A 14,896-nucleotide genomic window follows, 5' to 3' on the forward strand; every position below is an offset into this window, starting at 1 on the left:
AATGTGCCTACCATACCTACCTTCCTTCCACCTCTGCTCATGTTAGCATTTCCTGCTTCAGCCCCAATGGGAAGATCCATTCAACACGAGACCTCTCAAGCCTTTCCGTCTACAACATCTGGTCACCTTTCCCATGGTCTCACTTGGCACACTTCACCCAGAATCTCAATTTCAAGCATCGTTTTTTTTTTTTTTTTACTATAATCTAATTTCATGGGAATCATCAGCTCTACAATTATGCAAATTCAAAAACCTCCAATCCATTAGTGCACCTTTTTTTTTTACTACTTTCTCTCACCCTTCTCACCTCTACCCTGACCCAACCTAGCCCCTCCCTAGAAAACTCTTAATTTGCTCACCCTTTTCACCCACTGACACTCACCTGACAAGGCCCCAACCTTAGTTAAATCCAATAAACTACTTAAATACTTGTAGCAGTGAGCTCTACAGGGAAAGGCAAGTCTTTGAGATTGTCTTATAAGAGTATGAAACACAATAAAAGTAAAATGACCAATATACAATGTCTGCCCACAGCATAACTCAGTACTCTGAAGTTACGACTGTTTTAGCCTATTTTCCATATTATTGCTAAAATTATACCATCTTAATAGCTAACAAACTCTTTCTTCATTATTATCTATTTTTTTAAAAAGATATTATTTATCTTCTTGCAAGGTAGAGTTACAGAGAAATGGAGAGAGAGAGAGAGAGAGAGAGAGAGGTCTTCCATCCACTGGTTCACTCCCCAAATGCCTACAACATTCAGAGCTGAGCCCATCCGAAGACAGGAGCCAGGAGCTTCCTCTGGGTCTCCCACAGAGGTGCAGGGGCCCAAGCACTTGGGCCAACTCCTACTGTTTTCCCAGGCCATGGCAGAGAGCTGGATCGGAAGAGGAACAGCCGAGACTAGAACCCATGCCCATATGGGATGCCAGTGTCGTAGCTGGAGGCTTAGCCCACTGCACCACAGCACCGGCCCCTCATTATTACCCATTTTTAAAGATCCATACAATTCCCATACTTTTGCATTTCTGACTGCTCGGTCACACCCTAAACCAAAATGTCTATATGACTGCCTTATTTCAGGCACACCCACCATTCTAGTCAATCTAAATAAGTCAAATGCTAAAATACAAAAATTTTCTCTACCTGAAAGAATTTTTATTATGTTTTTCAAAACATGTTTGATGCCTGATGCTTGAAACTTACATCTACAATGAGCACTTTCTAGCCTTGGGCATCTATGCCCTAAAAAGATGAGAAAAGCAGGACGTAAAAGACAGAAGATAAAAATGAAAACGGTGTTGGGTCTGCTGTTTGACAAGAACAGTTTGATACATGGCAGGTGAGCCTCATCAGAGACTGACAGAGCAATTCACTCAGGAAAAAAATAATAATATCTATATTTACAGAGTAATGAGCTCAGAACATCTGTTATAAACCAGTAAAGAAGACATTACAAGTATAAACCGCTAAAACGAGACATTAATCCAATACGACATGGTATGGGGTGGGGGAATGAGACATTAACAAAAACAGACTACAAACAGAACATTGAAAGATACCCTAAACCACATCGAGTATAGAGAATACAAAGGCTCACAGGGTTCACTTCAAGAAGGATAACTGAAGCAGAGGGGTGGGGGGAGGAACTAAAAATCATAAATGAGACTCATTATTTAACTGTTAACACCAAAAATAAAAACAACATTTACTTTAAAAGATTATCTGGCCAACATTGTGGCATAGCTGCTTAAGCCACCTCTTGCAAAACTGGCATCCCATAATGTAGTGCCAGTTTGAGTCCAAGCTGCTCTGTTTCTGATCCTGCTCCCTGGTAATGCATCTAGCAAAGCAGTGGAAGCTAGCTCAAGTGCTTGGGCCCCTGCCACCAGCACAGGAGACCCCAATGGAGTTCCTGGTCACTGGCTGCAGCCTGCCTCAGACCTGGTTCTTTTGGGTATTTTGGGAGTGAATCACCAGATGGAAGATTTTCTTTCTTTTCTCTCTCTCCCTCTTAAATAAATAAATCCTTAAAAATAAGTAAAATAAAGTTTATCATGAATGTCACTTTATTTAATTATTATTATAATTATTATTATAATTATTATAATCTTCATCTTACTAATGACACATTAATCTGCTCGGGCTGCTATAACAAAATTCGACAGGCTGGGTGGCTAAACAATAGGAGTTTATTGCTCATGGTTCTGGAGGCTGGACGTTCAAGACCAAGGGGTCAACCAGAGTTGGTTTCGGGTGAAGATTCTCTGACTGGCTTGTAGATGGCCACCTTCTCACTGTGTCCTCACACAGCAGACAGCGCAGGATCTCTGGCTTCTCTTTCTGTTCTGATGAGAACACCAGAGCCTGCCTTTATGACCTCACTGAATCTTAATTAAATCTTTAAAGTCCCCATCGCCAAATACAGTCACATTTGGGTTAAGGTTTCAATGTGAATGGTGGGAGAAGGGAGACAAAATTCAACCCATAAAAGATGAAAAACTACAGACTCACTCTCCACACTTTTCTACCCTGCCCTAGGCTATGGGAGATGGTGTTGTCCCAACTCCTGGGTTCAGCAGAAAGGAGGAGCAGGAGGTCAGAGGGTAGGATGTTGGGCATATCTATGCCCTTGTCTCCCTTCCTGCCAAACCACGTTTAAGGGTGGTCATAGTCCTTGCTTGGCGGTCCTTATCCTACACCTGTGACTCCTGCCAGGATCCATCACTCACCACCCCCCACCTGCCTTGTCATCCCAGGCCCAGTGTAGTAAAAGCTTCCTGCTGCTGCTAACTCCAGAGTGTTTTACTATCCCTTGTTGTTTCTGCTATCCCAGGACACACATTTATTAGGCTTTCTTTGATGTACCATCTGTTTCCTATTGGCTGCTAATACAAGTGGTACCCAGGAGACAGACCCTCAAAACAGAATTCTGAAAATTGCACAGTTGATGAGAATGTGGCTCACCTGTTTTCCAGACACACAATGCCATCACAGTTACTGAAATACACACTGGTAGTGACAAGGAATAGTGTATGGGTCTAAACTAGAAAAGAGTTGAGAGATAATTGTGGCATCTAGTTTATAGAGCAAAAATATGGTCCCAATTTGTCAAGGTGACAGATGTCATGAGTACAGGGCAAAAAAAACATCAAGTTAATACAGGACTCAGGATCATAAACTGGGTGTTGCCTTATCCTCTGTGTTGAAAGACTACACATGCTCACATTATTCTTTCATTAATGGAGTTAGTACTTAAAGTGACAGGATCAAGCATGTTTTAAGGGCACAAGTAACTGCATGACCAAATGCCTCACTGTTGTTATTGCTTCACCACCTTTTCCTCAATTTATATAGAACTTCCTGTGATCAGTTAACCAAGGAGAGAAATCCTGGGCCTCACTTGGATGGGCCTGCATGATGGGAGTAAGCAGCTGCTGTCCTGTTATAGCTCTTACTTAAGGATGGCCTTCAAAGACAGCAGTGATAATAAGAAATTTGCCCAGTGAGTGACAGTTCAGTTTGCATGAGAGGCAATATGAACTGAAATACAGATCTCTACTGATGCAGGGACAGTAGCTAACAGATTGGCCAAACTGTTAGGATTTGGAAAAACAGGAAGATTGACATCAAGGTGATCTGAAAGAGAGGTATTAGATGGACTCATAAAAATGGGTCCAGAATGCAGACATATTTGTGTACTGTGTAAATGTCTACCCAAGGGTGTGTACTGCAGAGGACTCTCTTGACAATCAGGTTGGTGGGATTATTAAGTCAGTGGTCCTCTAGATGCATTACAGATGTGATGATTCATGAGAAGGACTTACAGGACTCAGAAGTCAAGATGTTCACAGGTACAGTTTATTACAGGGAAAGAAAAATACAAAACTGGATTTAAAAAAAAAAAAAAACCTCATCAAGTGGAGTCTAGAGGATACTGCGTATGAGCTTCCAGGAGTCTTCTCCCAGTGGAGTCACACAGGATGCACTTAATCCTCAACAACAAATTGCAGCAATATGGAAGTCACTTGAGCCAAAGAATGGGCTTTTATAGGGTTTTTATGATTATATTGTGTCCAAGTGACTGCTGTTCAGCAAAATTCCAGACCCCCAGGAGGAAATCAGGTAAATCATTATTTGGATAAACTACCTAGATGAGCTGCTACAGCATACTTCAAGGTCCTGAGCATTACCAATATTTATCAATACCATAGGAAACAAATAACTGTTACCAGAAGCCAGCCATGACCCAATTAATCATGCATGAGGGCTGTGCAACATTTAAGCTTTTGAGTCCTCCTGGGTTAATTCTTCCCTGTACATGCACCTTACAGATATTGTTTAAGCTCTTTTCTGAGTGATCTAATTCTCTACCCAATGGGCCCAGGATAAGTGGTCATGGAATCAGAAATGGAAGTCTTCACACTCAACAATAAGTAATTCTTACCAAAGCTCATCTGACTGCTATTGTCAAGCTGCGAGTTTTCCAGCAGCAGGGAAAAATTCAGACCCTCCAGCACAACACCAACTCCTCAGGGCACTAGGCAGCCATCTACTTGCAGACTGATTCAGTGGACACTGTCTTAACACAAAAGTGGGCAGCTAGTTGTCCTTAACAGACTAGATACATGTTTTAATTACAGATTAGATTAGTTTTCCCTGACTTGATGTTTCTTTCAGCAACAACAACTCAATTCTTATAAAGGTCTAGTCTTAAACAATTTTGCTTCATTGCTTTGTTGACCTATCCTTTGACCAATTCAACATGGTCTTAATTACTCAAACTTTATGAAAGGCATTGAACTCAGATGGTATGAGTACTCAAAATTTATTTTCTTCAAAAAAATTTTACCATGAATTATAACTTAATTTCCATATATAAAATATTAGAAATAATCTGTCAATATCTATACATTTCCCAGTGACATTTTTGAGTGTGAGTACTATATTTAAAGCCCACTCTGAGATTAAACATATTTACTACATTTCATCTTCCAACCCATGAACACGGTATGTCAAATGTATTTATTTTAATGAATGTTACCAATGTTTTGTAGTTTTCAACATACATAACCTGAACTTACTGTTAGATTCACATTTAAGCATTTTTGTGTTATCATATTGTTATTTTTAGTTTTGATTTCTTGTTGCTCATTGCAGAAATATGATCAATATTGTATATATTGACCCTGTATCCTGTAGCCTTGTCAGATTCACTTAACAATTCTAGGATTGTTTTAATAGATAATCATGTTATTTGTGAATAAAGATGGCTTAGCTTTTTTGTATCAAATCAGTATGCATTTTCTTTTTCATGTGTTATTTAACTGGCCTTGAATCTCCCACACAATGTTGAATAAAAGGAGAGTAGAAACCGATACAGTTTATCCAATGTTAGGGGAAAACAATAAATTTGTACCATTAAGTATGATAGTACCTTTAGGCTTTTGGTAGATGTCTTTTTTTATGTTAAGGAGTTTCCCTTCTATTCCTGTTTTTCTGAAATTCTTTACAATGAGTGGATGTTGAAGTTTGTAAAATGTTTCTGGTGAATTTTTTCCACCTGTTAATATCACAAAATACATTGCTTATTTTTTACTATTGAGTATCTTTCCATTCTCAGGTTAAATCTTATCTGATCAGCATGCATTAGCCCTATTATTTGTTTCCTGGATTTGATTCCCTAATATTTTGTGACTTTTTGAGGCTATGTACATAACAAGTACTGACCCAGGTTCCGTGTAATGACTGACTGATTTTGCTTTGTATGAAAACTGTTGATATAATTTTTTCTTGTCTGGTTTTGCTTTTTGTTGTAATTAGAATCTCATAAAATGAACTGAGAGATATTTATTTGTCTTTTTTCCACCTTACATGTTTGGTAGAAGTCACCAATTGGCCTTAGAGATTCATTTACTGGTTTTCACTAAGATTCAATTCCTCTTACAGATATAGGATGATCCAGCTTAAATATTTTTTCTTTATCTTTCTTCTGGAATTTGCATACTTTGAAGAATTAGTCCATTAGTTGAATTTGGGGGCACAGTGGTGCTGTTCGTAGTATTTCTACTTTTCATGTCTTCAACATCTTCTTTTACTCCTAATGTTCACCACTTGTGTCTATTCTTTTCCATGGCACTCTGGAAAGTGGTTTATCAACTTTATTGATCTTTATAAAAATCCACATTTGATTTCAGTGATTTTCTCTATTATTTTCTGGCTGAAATGTCATTAATTTCTTCTCTTCATAGATTCCTCCTTTCTGATTTCTTTGGGTTTAACTGTTTTTTTTTTTCTAATTTTGTTTCAGTTAATTTTATTTTTTGAAAGGCAGAGTTACAGAGACAGAGATTTTTCATCTGCTGGTTCATTCTCCAAATAGCCATGACAGCTAGAATTGGCCAGGACAAGCCAGGAGCTAGGAGCTTCTTCCTGGTCTCCCATGTGAGTATAAGAGCCCAAGCACTTGGGTCATCTTCCATTGTTTCCTAGGCACATTAGCAGGAAGTTGGATTGGAAGTGGTGCAGCCAGGATTCGAACAAGTGCCCCATGATATGGCGGTGTCACAGGTGGCAGCTTTACCTTCTATGCCACAACACTGGCCCTTTTTTCTAATTTCTTAAGGTAGAAGTTTAGAATATAGATTTGAAAGTATTCCTCTTTTCTAATATAAGCATTAAGTGCAATAAATCTGTAAGTATTGCTTTAACTGGATCACACAAATTTTATATGTATGTTGTATTTTTAATTTCAGTTTAAAATGTTTCCTATATTTCCATGAGAATTCCTCTTTGATCCAAAGATTACATAAGAGTGTGCTATTTAATTTTCAAGTATTTGGAAATTTTCTGAACACCTTCTTGTTATTAGTTATTCAGTTAATCCCATGTGGACACCAAAGATCTTTCTATGATTTCCACTCAAGTGTATTTTATGGTCCAGAATATGGTTTGCCATGTGAATTTTCCATGTGCACTTGAGAAAAATGTATAATGCTATTCTCAGGAGAAAAGTCATATAAATACCAATGAGTCCAAACTGTTGTTCTGTGTCATTTATGTCTTCTATATCTTCCCTGATTCTCTCTTTGTTCTGTCATTGACCGAGAAGGAAGAGCTGATGTTGCCAAGTATGATTGTGGATTGCTCTATCTCACCTTTCAGTTTTCAGTTCATGTGTTTGGAACCTCTGCTACGTAATAAGACTGTTGTGCCTAGGAAGGATTTAACCTTTGATCATCATGTGACATCCCTTTATATTCCCGATAATTCTCCTTGTTCTGCAGTCTACTGTCTAAAGTTAATATACTTACTTCAGCTTTAACGTTATTTATTTTTGTCTACTTAACAGGCGGCATGGCATAGAGAGACACAGAGATTGAGATGATAGAGCTAGAGTTGGAGCAAGAGAGAGAGCTTCCATCCACTGGTTCACTCCCCAAATGCCTGCAACAGCTATGGCTTGGCCAGGAATCCCTGTGGATGGCAGGGATCCAAGCACTTGAGCCATCATCTGCTGCCTCCCAGAGCGCCATTAGCAGGAAGTTAGATCAGAAACAAGGCAGAATAGATGACACTCTGAAGATCACAACAGATTAAAGCCCAGAGGAAAGACTTGGCAGTGCTTGTGGCTTCCAAGTTCATCCTCACCTGTTCTTATTCCATATTCAGCTCTCCTTCCTGACTGCCAGCCTGGATTCCAGGCCACTACCAGTTGCTGCACTGCAAATTCACAGAAGAAACAGCCACACAGAGCCACAGCCTGGCACTGACTTATGCATTGGCCTCTTTGTGATGTCCTCCATCAGTTGACAGAGCCTGGCTTCCCGTAACTCTGATATAATGTTTGATACCACCAGAACTAATTAGTGGCTTATCTCTGACCTTAACTTTCTCAGATTCCCCCCCCCCAACAAATTATGTGAGGCCTAATATCTAAAATATATTCCTTATTCCACAATGTTTATAATTATGTTGTGGAGGTAGGGGCCCCCAAATTACATTGTGGGAACTGGGAGCCCTGGCTGGGCTTGAAGAGACCCCCAGCTTAACTTAGTCCAGGTTCTTGTCTTCCCATGTGTAAGAAGAATACAACTGGGAGATGTAGATAGAGCTTAGCAGGAAAGCAGGATTTTTTAAAAGGCAAAGAAATAGTATACACTCAGAAGTGAGTGCAGGCAATCTTAAGAAAGAGAATTGGTCCCACCCAGAATGAGATCATTCTTTTTATGGGGTAGGTGTGGTAGTCAGGGCAGGGCCTGATTAAAGATCCAAAGGAGGCAGGGTTTGGGATGAGACTACAGCGCACATTGTGGTCTCCAGGAAGGTGTCATGACATCTGGTGCATGATGGAAAGTAAGGCTTAGCTGCATGATATGAAGTGGGTATGTGAGTCTTCAGCCATGTTGAGTTCACATGGAAGAGGATGGGATTTGGACGATGCACATGGCTTGGGTGCTGGCAGTCCTTAGCTCTTTATTCCTCACTGACTCCCTGTCCAAACCACATCAGCTTGACCTTAATGATTAAATCCAAATATGAGGACCATAACTGTTTCCTAACTTTCCAGTTCTTGATTTGAGTCACAGCTGTATTTCCTATCTTTTGATTTTTATTTCCTAGTAAGAAATCACTGCTAATCCATTTAGTAATTTTGGCTAGGATTTGGTTTTAGACATGTTAGATGAAGATGTTCCAAAGTAGTTAGAAATATGATACTGGAACACAAAAATATAGCTATGGAATTTTTTATCTTATTTAAACCATATTTTAAAAAATTTAATTCATGGGCCGGCGCCGCGGCTCACTGGGCTAATCCTCCGCCTAGCGGCGCCGGCACACCGGGTTCTAGTCCCGGTTGGGGCGCCGGATTCTGTCCCGGTTGCCCCTCTTCCAGGCCAGCTCTCTGCTGTGGCCAGGGAGTGCAGTGGAGGATGGCCCAGGTGCTTGGGCCCTGCACCCCATGGGAGACCAGGAAAAGCACCTGGCTCCTGGCTCCTGCCATCGGATCAGCGCGGTGCGCCGGCCGCAGCGCGCCGGCCGCGGCGGCCATTGGAGGGTGAACCAACGGCAAAAGGAAGACCTTTCTCTCTGTCTCTCTCTCTCACTGTCCACTCTGCCTGTCAAAAAATAAAAAAAAAAAAATTTAATTCATGTCTGTACCAGGATGAATCTGATGTATTCAGTTGTGTTATAACTGGAAACGTGTAGATAGCCAAGAAAAACAATAAAGTAGGGAACAGAGAGTTACATAGCCAATTATTTCACATAAAAAACTCTATAGAAGTTTATTACCAGTTATCATGAGAAACATTCCATCTAGGAGTGATTTCTGGGGCAGTATCTTGAGTTTCCATAAGAACAGAAAAGGGGGTACCAATAGGAGGACTCTATTTCCAGATCTTCTATTTCCAAGTGCAGTAGTTTCTCCTATTCATAAATCAGTTTTGAACTTGTCTTTCATTTGAATCTCTTGCTCTTCCAATTCCAAGGGGTAAGAGGGTGTGGAGGAGATTTTGTGGTACAGCAGGTTAAGTCACCACTTACTGTTGCTGTGGATTCGTTCTGAGAGGAGGAGCACAGTGGGGGCAAGAGGCACAGAGTCACTACACAGACCCCAGGAGTCCGGTGAAGGCGGGCCAGAGGTGAGCAGCCCGCAGACACGTTTATTTCAGTTGGTACAGCAGCTTATATAGCCGAGGCAACCAATCCGGTCAAGGGGTGGTTTATGCCCTAACCAATCACAGCCTGTTGCCAGGCAGGCTCCATTGCCAAGTGCTTTCCCAGGTGGTTTCCCAGGGGATTTCCGAAGCCATTCCTGAGTAACTGAGGCTGGCTTGTCAGCAGCCATCTTGGCATGGCCTTCTCATTCCACCACAACTTACAACACCTGCATCCCATACCAGAGCACCAGGTCAAGTCCCAGCTGCTTAGTTTCCAATCCAGCTTACTGCTAATGTGCCTAGGAAAGCAGCAAATGGCCCAAGCACTGAGGTCCCTGCCAACCACATGGGAAACCCAGATAAGAGTTCCTGTCCTGGCTCCCGGTTACAGTCTGGTGCAGCCCTGGCAGTTGTGTCTATCTGGAGTGAGCCAGCAGCTGGAAGAAATCTGTGTATGTGTGTGCCTCTGCCTCTACCTCTCTCTCTCTCTCTCAAATAAACACAGCTTTAAAAAAAAAAAGGTTTATCTGAGACTAGAGCTATTTCTTCATTTTCATTTTAATATAGAAAGCTGCAAGTCATTTTGGGTCATTATCCTTGATTTACATTCATTCCACCCACCCTTGTTTTCTTCTTCTTCCTTTTTTTTTTTTTAAATTTATTTATTTATTTGAAAGAGCTACAGAGAGAAAGGAAGAGACATAGAGAGAGATCTTCATTCCACTGGTTCATTCCCCAGACGGCTGCAACAACCAGAGAAAAAAGCCCTGACCAAAGCCAGGAGCCAGGAGCCTCCTCCAGGTCTCCCACGTGGAAGGCAGGGCCCTGAGCACTTGGGCTATCTTATGCTGCTTTTCCCAGGCCATTAGCAGGGAGCTGGACCAGAACTGGAGCTGCCCAGACACAACCAGCACCCATATGGGATGCCAGCATTGCAGGTGGCACTTTACCTGCTTTGCCACAAAGCTGGTCAAGCTGAGCTTCTTCCTTGCATGGCATTTACATTTTAGCCCTGTTTCAATACTGCCTTCCTCATGTCCATATTCAACATTTTCTTCTAATATAACACAGGTCCCTAAAGTGGCTTCAAACTCCCCAGCAAAGACATAACCATCCACAAACAGAAGGGGTCTCTCAGCGTGAATTTCGCAAATCTTGCATGTATTTTCTTTTCTTTTCTTTTTTTTTTTTTTTTTTTTTTGACAGGCAGGGTGGACAGGGAGAGAGAGAGGGAGAGGGGGAGAGAGACAGAGACAGAGAGAAAGGTCTTCCTTTGCCATTGGTTCACCCTCCAATGGCCGCTGTGGCCGGCACACTGCGGCCGGTGCATCGTGCTGATCCAAAGCCAGAAGCCAGGTGCTTCTCCTGGTCTCCCATGCAGGTGCAGGGCCCAAGGAATTGGGCCATCCTCCACTGCCTTCCCGGGTCACAGCAGAGAGCTGGCCTGGAAGAGGGGCAACCGAGACAGAATCCAGCGCCCCAACCGAGACTAGAACCCAGTGTGCTGGCGCCACAAGGCGGAGGATTAGCCTATTGAGTCGTGGCGCGGGCCTCTTGCATGTATTTTCACATTTTGGGAGAAAACCTGGATAAGTAATTCCTGACAATTCCACCAAAACCAGCTGCACTGCCTCCTCTTCCTCTGCATCCTTCTGACCGCACTCCTTGGCCACCATCAAGGTCCTGTACTTTTTCATGCCCACGTCAATAGCCACATCCATAGTTACAGAATTTTTATCAAGAGATCCTAAACATCACCCCAAATAACAGCTCAGTGGAAAGAACCTGAGAGAAAGACACAAAAAACCTCTCTGTTGAGCCATCAGTAGGGGCACCGTGAGTCACAGGAGTCCTATGTTTTAGACCAGTGTTTCCCAATCTTCTTTTCATGACTGCTTCCCTAAGAAGCCTTTTTTTAGATGTTTTCTCCCAATCGCCCTCCCCCATATAGTTTCAATGTCAGATATGCTGGTATATGTATCATATGCATATCTATGCTCCATATATAGAGAAATACTGTTTTCACCCCTCAAAAACCAGTTTTTGTGTTCACTGAGAATACACTCTAGACCTGGATCTGCCATTTACCTTGCTATGTTTTCTTTCTCTTGGTTTTTTCTTATATATTTTTAAGATTTGAAAGGTAGAGTAAAATACACAGAGAGAGAGAAAAAGATCCTCCACATGCTGGTCTACTCCCCCAAAGAGCTGCAACAGCCAGGTCAGGTCAGGCCAAAGCTAAGATCCAGAACCCCATCTGGGTGTCTCACACAGATGGCAGGGACCCACATCCTTGGGGCCAGCTTCCACTACCTTCCCAGGCATATTAGCAAGGACAGCTGGCTAGAGCAGGCGGTTCTCGAACCAGCACTCCGACAGCAGCTTAACCCACTGTACCATAATGTTGGTCCCCGCTACATTTCCTTAAGAAAAACTATTATCATTTCTGAGTCTTAGTTCCTCTTGGTAACCTGACCAGAAAGGGTGAAATTGTTCCAACATTCCTCCAACCTCTGTCCTCTAAAGATGCTACCCCCTCGGTAAACTGTCCCTTTGACCCCAGTTACAGTATTTGGTTGCATATTCATGAGCAGTACCTACTGAGAAATTGCCAGTTGGGTGGCTCCAAAAGCAAACTGTTTTTCCTTAAATGGGAACCAATGCTGCTTTGCTTTTGAAGTTTCAGTCAATTGGGGCTGTTTATTCCACTCCGGCAAGCTCAGGACAGCCTGACAATTTGTCAATCAGATTCAGGAGTTACCACCATCAGTCACACTGGAGTTCAAAGCCCTTTCTCCTCTCCTGAGCCCCACATGGATTAGAAACATTTATGCTGAACAGATGGGAAAGGGTGGGACTCATTCTCGCTCCTCTACTCTACCTCCTGCTGAACCCACCAGCACACAGGTGCTACCTTCAGCAGCAACCAGAGGAGGAAATCTGCTTCTCCACATCCTCTCCTTTCCCTCCCACAGCTCACTTGACTTAACTTTTGGGACCGGCATAGTTTGATCTCTCACCCAAGTCAAGCCAGATGCTGTCTCTGACAGGTTGCCCAGTGAGTGATCAGTTGGTGCCCATGCATACTTCCCGAGTCACCCTTTTTACAGAGAAGCATCTCAAAGCACACAAAGCAAACATATGCCCAAAGCTACAATTTAGGGTTTATCAAACTCTCAGGGATTCTAGGAATCCTTGACAAAGCAAACTAATAATCGCTGGAAAACAAGTCAGAGAAGATCCTGATCCCGCCCCACATGCTACTGCAAATACACAAGAAGCAGGTGCCGCTTTGTCTCCACATTCAGAAACACCCCCAGCTTTTCAGGAATGAGCATCTTTCCTTTGCAGGGAGACCCCATGGAGGAGGGTAGGGGAGAAAGCCCCCAACAAACTCCCTTTCATCCACACCACATCTCCTAGTGGAAAAGTCTAACAACGTAATTCAAGAGCATTTATTTTAACTAAAATATTTTCTCTTTTGGCTCTGATTTTTCCCCACTATAACCCAGCACTTCGCACTTAGCCAGCAAACGGAGAATTAAGGAACCAGTCAGCAACCTGAAATAAAGATCATGATGTATATACAGCATTGGGATTCATGACTGAAGTCTTTTACTTTCATCTCTCCTCTGCTCAAAACCCTTTGGAGCCAAGAACTTACAACTTAACACTTTAGACTGAGTTTTACTTAGCTACTTCCCCCATATCCTATCTCTTCCAGTATCCTCTCTCTTAATTAATTTGAATTAAAATTCAAAAAGGGGTGCTTCCTTGTCAACCACATTCAATCATTCATCAAACTCTGTAAACACTGTATCTCTGTTATAAACTTCCACTCTGGCCCTTCATTATCTTAAGTCCAGTCTTTATCACCTTTTGAAAAATTGCAATAAATTCCTACTTGGCCTCTCAGTCAATGGAACCCCACCCCAATGCCACAGGAATCTGTCTTCTGTTGACATGTTCAGGTTCCTCCCTTGCTTCAAAAGATGTGACACAACAATATATATGGCTGGAAACAATAAAAGCCCCATACCTGAGAAAGGCAAACACAAAATGAGAAACTTTTCTTCCTACATGAAGAGAACAACTTCCGTTAATATAAATCTTGATCAATGACTTCAAGGTTTTGTTTATTCAGGTACTTTGTTTGTTGTAAATCCCTTCTCTGCTGATAACAGAAGCTCTAGGAAAAAAGAAAATAACTGAATGAGCTAAACAGAGATCTCATTTGCTAGCTAATCAAATTGTATGAAGATCTAAAGTAAGATTAAATCGATCATGCTTGGTGGGTTCAATATCATTAACACATTTCTCTAGTGTTTTCCTGACATTTTCAGAATAAGGAGATAAGAACTCTGTTGCTGCCAAACTGTTTTCTTATCCACAAAGAAAGCAACACTCCGTTTGTCAAGATTTGCACGGTTAGATTATCATAAATCACAATTAACAATTGCTTAGGAGATAAAGGGTCCTGAATTCTACACGTTCTTAATCACCTTATCTAAAATAGCACACCTGCTTTTTCTTCACAGTATTTATCACCAACTAACCATATATTTTGTCTATATGCTCTTTTTCACCAGGAGTGGTACCATGTGTTATTCAGTTGTATGTAGCACTAACACAGTGCTTAGTAAAAACTGAGACTCCAATAAATATTTTTTGAAGGGAAACAGAGCGAGAGTTAAAACAAACAAAAAAACTCCCTAGCGTAACCAAAACAAAAATGGCTTTTCGCATAAATTACACGCACCAGGAACAGCTTAATCGTTCTCAAATCCACCCTGGGTAAAGCGCAGAGCCGGTTTTATGAGGCCTTTTATATAGGCACAGGCTGACGCTCCAGAGTATGCGTGGCAAGGTCACAAGGCAATGGGGAAAAAAAATAATAAATGTTCTAGATTTCACTGTCCAACCTTTGGAGTCGGACCCAGGAAGGCGGATTGCTCCGATCAGAAATTGCCACATTTAGCACATTTTTTCTCACAAATGAAGGCACAAAAAAAGGGGTAAGGCAATAATGGGGCAGCGGGACAACTTTCAATTCTAGTACTGTCCTCTTTCAATTCTTACACAATTTTTGCATCCGCTGCCAAAGAAAAGGTCGCAGAGAAAGTTCATGTGAGTCACTCTGCCCAGAGCTAAAATGGACGAAAACAGCTTCCTTGCCCAACTGGACGCTAACTATGACGTTTCCAGCAATCCTCCATTGGCCCCACCCAACT

At 41.8% G+C, this 14,896-nt stretch overlaps 1 long non-coding RNA gene across 2 annotated transcripts in view; it reads right to left on the reverse strand.

The window, feature by feature from the left end:
* Nucleotides 1–14,895, reverse strand: part of LOC103352282 (uncharacterized) — a 66,050-nt gene extending 51,155 nt beyond the window's left edge. Inside the window, exons 1-3 of one of the 2 annotated variants that reach the window (XR_519766.5) lie at nucleotides 14,745–14,895; nucleotides 13,705–13,854; nucleotides 9,265–9,567 (exon numbers count right to left, since the gene is read on the reverse strand). This is a non-coding gene — a long non-coding RNA (uncharacterized LOC103352282). Of the gene's footprint in view, nucleotides 1–9,264; nucleotides 9,568–13,704; nucleotides 13,855–14,744 lie in introns of those variants that run through there. The other variant, XR_016221708.1, reaches the window with a different exon arrangement.
* Between the last annotated feature and the right edge of the window lies 1 nt (nucleotide 14,896).

This window comes from Oryctolagus cuniculus, chromosome 15, assembly GCF_051225735.1.
Source record: "Oryctolagus cuniculus isolate XC-2025 breed Fujian yellow rabbit chromosome 15, ASM5122573v1, whole genome shotgun sequence".
NCBI classification, from domain to species: Eukaryota; Metazoa; Chordata; class Mammalia; order Lagomorpha; family Leporidae; genus Oryctolagus; species Oryctolagus cuniculus.